Here is a 5163-nt window from a genome sequence, read left to right as displayed (position 1 = left end):
CATGATATTCCATGAAAAAACTCACCAAATTTGGCAGGGATGTTATGCCGGGAATTATAAGAACTTTTGCGTTGATGGAATTTTTGGGCGGGGCAAAATGGCTCTATAGCGCCCCCTACAACATTGCAAATACCCCTATGCATTAGGGTTAGTTTGGCATAGCAAAAAAATAATTCAGCAAACTTTTTTGTCATGCCCAGACGCACCAAAAAGTGTATTGACGAAATGTTGGCAGGTCAACAGGAAGTTGGCAATTTTGAGGTGAACGTGCGTTTTTACCTGTTTTTGGCCCTTTTCGCACCTCGCATCTGATCGAACTCCTCCTACAGATTTAATGGGAATGACTTCAAACTTGGTGAGGATACTCTTCAGCCATGGGGGATGAATTTGTATTACCAGATTTTTTAATTTCTCAAAGGTGTGGGCGTGGCAGTCCCTCAAACTTTTGCGACTCGCCGATGCTCGCCACAAAACGCAAAGTCACTTATAACTCCAGCCTGCATTGACCGATTCTGACCAAACGTCATAGGGTTATAGCTGGACCCGGCCTGAACGCAGACATATGCCCATAATGCCACACGCCTATAGCGCCACCTGTTGGTGGTTGGAATCGTTACTCTGTTCCCACACCTCGCATCTGATCGAACTCCTCCTACAGATTTAATGGGAATGACTTCAAACTTGGTCAGGATACTCTTCAGCCATGGGGGATTAAATTGTATTACCAGATTTTTGAATTTCTCAAAGGTGTGGGCGTGGCAGACCCTCAAACTTTTACGACTCGCCAGTGCTCGCCAAAACCACAAAGTCACTTATAAATCCTACCTGCATTGTCCGATCCTCACCAAATTGCATAGGGTGGACGCTGGACCCGGCCTGAACGCATACATATGCCCATAAGGCCACTCCCCTATAGCGCCACCTGTTGGTGGTTGGAAACATTGCACATTTTCCCATCCTGACCAAACTTCATAGGGTGGACGCTGGACCCGGCCTGAACGCTTACATATGCCCATAATGCCACTCGCCTATAGCGCCACCTGGTGGTGGTTGGAAATATTGCACATTGTCCGATCCTGACCAAACTTCATAGGGTGGACGCTGGACCCGTTCTGAACTCAGATATATGCCCATAATGTCAATCGCCTATAGCGCCACCTGTTGGTGGTATGAAACGTCACTTTCTTTATTCTTTGCGCTGTATTGTTGTGATGTGTCGATGTACGTGGCATCCTCACGGCTCGCTCCACGCTTGACGGACGGCTGTGCGGTGCGCGTCTGCCATCGACCAGCGCCGTGCTCAGGCCCGCTCATCACTGCTTGCAGTTTTAATTCTTTTTATTCTTGACGATATTCCATGGAAAACTCACCGAATTTCGAATGAACAGAATGACACGATTTCTAAGAACTTTTGCGTTGTTGGAATTTTTGGGCGGGGCAAAATGGCTCTGTAGCGCCCCCTAGAACACTGCAAATACCCCTATGCATTGGGGTTAGTTTGGCAAAGCAAAAAAAGGAATCTGCAAACTTTTTTGTCATGCCCAGACGCACCAAAAAGTGTATTGACGAAATGGTGGCAGGTCAACAGGAAGTCGGCAATTTTGAGTGGAAGTGGCGTTTTTACCTGTTTTTGGCCCTTTTCACACCTCGCATCTGATCGAACTCCTCCTACAGATTTAATGGGAATGACTTCAAACTTGGTGAGGATACTCTTCAGCCATGGGGAATGAAATTGTATTACCAGATTTTTGAATTTCTCAAAGGTGTGGGCGTGGCAGTCCCTCAAACTTTTACGACTCGCCGATGCTCGCCACAAAACGCAAAGTCACTTATAACTCCAGCCTGCATTGTCCGATCCTGACCAAACGTCACAGGGTTATAGCTGGACCCGGCCTGAACGCAGACATATGCCTATAGTGCCACACGCCTATAGCGCCACCTGTTGGTGGTTGGAATCGTTACTCTGTTCCCACACCTCGCATCTGATCGAACTCCTCCTACAGATTTCATGGGAATGACTTCAAACTTGGTCAGGATACTCTTCAGCCATGGGGGATGAAATTGTATTACCAAATTTTTTAATTTCTCAAAGCTGTGGGCGTGGCAGACCCTCAAACTTTTACAACTCGTTCTTCATGATATTCCATGAAAAAACTCACCAAATTTGGCAGGGATGTTATGCCGGGAATTATAAGAACTTTTGCGTTGATGGAATTTTTGGGCGGGGCAAAATGGCTCTATAGCGCCCCCTACAACATTGCAAATACCCCTATGCATTGGGGTTAGTTTGGCATAGCAAAAAAATAATTCAGCAAACTTTTTTGTCATGCCCAGACGCACCAAAAAGTGTATTGACGAAATGTTGGCAGGTCAACAGGAAGTTGGCAATTTTGAGGTGAACGTGCGTTTTTACCTGTTTTTGGCCCTTTTCGCACCTCGCATCTGATCGAACTCCTCCTACAGATTTAATGGGAATGACTTCAAACTTGGTGAGGATACTCTTCAGCCATGGGGGATGAATTTGTATTACCAGATTTTTTAATTTCTCAAAGGTGTGGGCGTGGCAGTCCCTCAAACTTTTGCGACTCGCCGATGCTCGCCACAAAACGCAAAATCACTTATAACTCCAGCCTGCATTGACCGATTCTGACCAAACGTCATAGGGTTATAGCTGGACCCGGCCTGAACGCAGACATATGCCCATAATGCCACACGCCTATAGCGCCACCTGTTGGTGGTTGGAATCGTTACTCTGTTCCCACACCTCGCATCTGATCGAACTCCTCCTACAGATTTCATGGGAATGACTTCAAACTTGGTCAGGATACTCTTCAGCCATGGGGGATTAAATTGTATTACCAGATTTTTGAATTTCTCAAAGGTGTGGGCGTGGCAGACCCTCAAACTTTTACGACTCGCCAGTGCTCGCCAAACCACAAAGTCACTTCTAAATCCTACCTGCATTGTCCGATCCTCACCAAATTGCATAGGGTGGACGCTGGACCCGGCCTGAACGCATACATATGCCCATAAGGCCACTCCCCTATAGCGCCACCTGTTGGTGGTTGGAAACATTGCACATTGTCCAATCCTGACCAAACTTCATAGGGTGGACGCTGGACCCGGCCTGAACGCATACATATGCCCATAAGGCCACTCCCCTATAGCGCCACCTGTTGGTGGTTGGAAACATTGCACATTTTCTGATCCTGACCAAACTTCATAGGGTGGACGCTGGACCCGGCCTGAACGCATAAATATGCCCATAATGCCACTCACCTATAGCGCCACCTGCTGGTGGATGGAAACATTGCACATTCTCCGATCCTGACCAAACTTCATAGGGTGGACGCTGGACCCGTTCTGAACTCAGATATATGCCCATAATGTCAATCGCCTATAGCGCCACCTGTTGGTGGTATGAACGTCGCTTTCTTTATTCTTTGCGCTGTATTGTTGTGATGTGCCGACGTACGTGGCATTCTCACGGCTCACTCCACGCTTGACGGACGGCTGTGCGGTGCACGTCTGCCATCGACCAGCGCCGTGCTCAGGCCCGCTCATCACTGCTTGCAGTTTTAATTAGGGCCTGAGCTGCTGTAGGCAGCGAAGACCTATTGTTATTGTAAATTTATTCTTATTATTATTATTTTTATTCTTGACGATATTCCATGGAAAACTCACCAAATTTGGCAGGGAACAAATTACACGATTTCTAAGAACTTTTGCGTTGATGGAACTTCCGGGCGGGGCAAAATGGCTCTGTAGCGCCCCCTAGAACCCCCTAGAACACTGCAAATACCCCTATGCATTGGGGTTAGTTTGGCATAGCAAAAAAATGAATCTGCAAACTTTTTCGTCATGCCCACACGCACCAAAAAGTGTATTGACGAAATGGTGGCATGTCAACAGGAAGTCGGCAATTTTGAGCAGAACGTGCGTTTTGACCTGTTTTTGGCCCTTTTCACACCTCGCATCTGATCGAACTCCTCCTACAGATTTCATGGGAATGACTTCAAATTTGGTCAGAATACTCTTCAGCCATGGGGGATGAAATTGTATTACCAGATTTTTGAATTTCTCAAAGGTCTGGGCGTGGCAGACCCTCAAACTTTTATGACTCGCTGATGCTCGTCACAAAACGCAAAGTCACTTATAATTCCAGCCTGCATTGTCCGATCCTGACCAAACGTCATAGGGTTATAGCTGGACCCGGCCTGAACGCAGACATATGCCTATAGTGCCACACGCCTATAGCGCCACCTGTTGGTGGTTGGAATGGTCACTCTGTTTCCAGACCTCGCATCTGATCAAACTCCTCCTACAGATTTAATGGGAATGACTTCAAACTTGGTCAGGATACTCTTCAGCCATGGGGGATGAAATTGTATTACCAGATTTTTGAATTTCTCAAAGGTGTGCGCGTGGCAGACCCTCAAACTTTTACGACTCGCCAGTGCCCGCCAAAACCACAAAGTCACTTATAAATCCTACCTGCATTGTCCGATCCTCACCAAACTGCATAGGGTGGACGCTGGACCCGGCCTGAACGCTTACATATGCCCATTATGCCATTCCCCTATAGCGCCACCTGTTGGTGGTTGGAAACATTGCACATTGTCCGATCCTGACCAAACTTCATAGGGTGGACGCTGGACCCGGCCTGAACGCATACATATGCCCATAAGGCCACTCCCCTATAGCGCCACCTGTTGGTGGTTGGAAACATTGCACATTTTCTGATCCTGACCAAACTTCATAGGGTGGACGCTGGACCCGGCCTGAACGCATACATATGCCCATAATGCCACTCGCCTATAGCGCCACCTGCTGGTGGATGGAAACATTGCACATTCTCCGATCCTGACCAAACTTCATAGGGTGGACGCTGGACACGTTCTGAACTCAGATATATGCCCATTATGTCAATCGCCTATAGCGCCACCTGTTGGTGGTATGAAACATCACTTTCTTTATTCTTTGCGCTGTATTGTTGTGATGTGCCGATGTACGTGGCATTCTCACGGCTCGCTCCACGCTTGACGGACGGCTGTGCGGTGCACGTCTGCCATCGACCAGCGCCGTGCTCAGGCCCGCTCATCACTGCTTGCAGTTTTAATTCTTTTTCTTCTTGACGATATTCCATGGAAAACTCACCAAATT

Source organism: Sprattus sprattus (assembly GCF_963457725.1).
Source record: "Sprattus sprattus genome assembly, chromosome: 5".
In the NCBI taxonomy this organism is placed as follows: domain Eukaryota; kingdom Metazoa; phylum Chordata; class Actinopteri; order Clupeiformes; family Clupeidae; genus Sprattus; species Sprattus sprattus.
Note: the sequence above shows the minus strand (reverse complement) of the source record.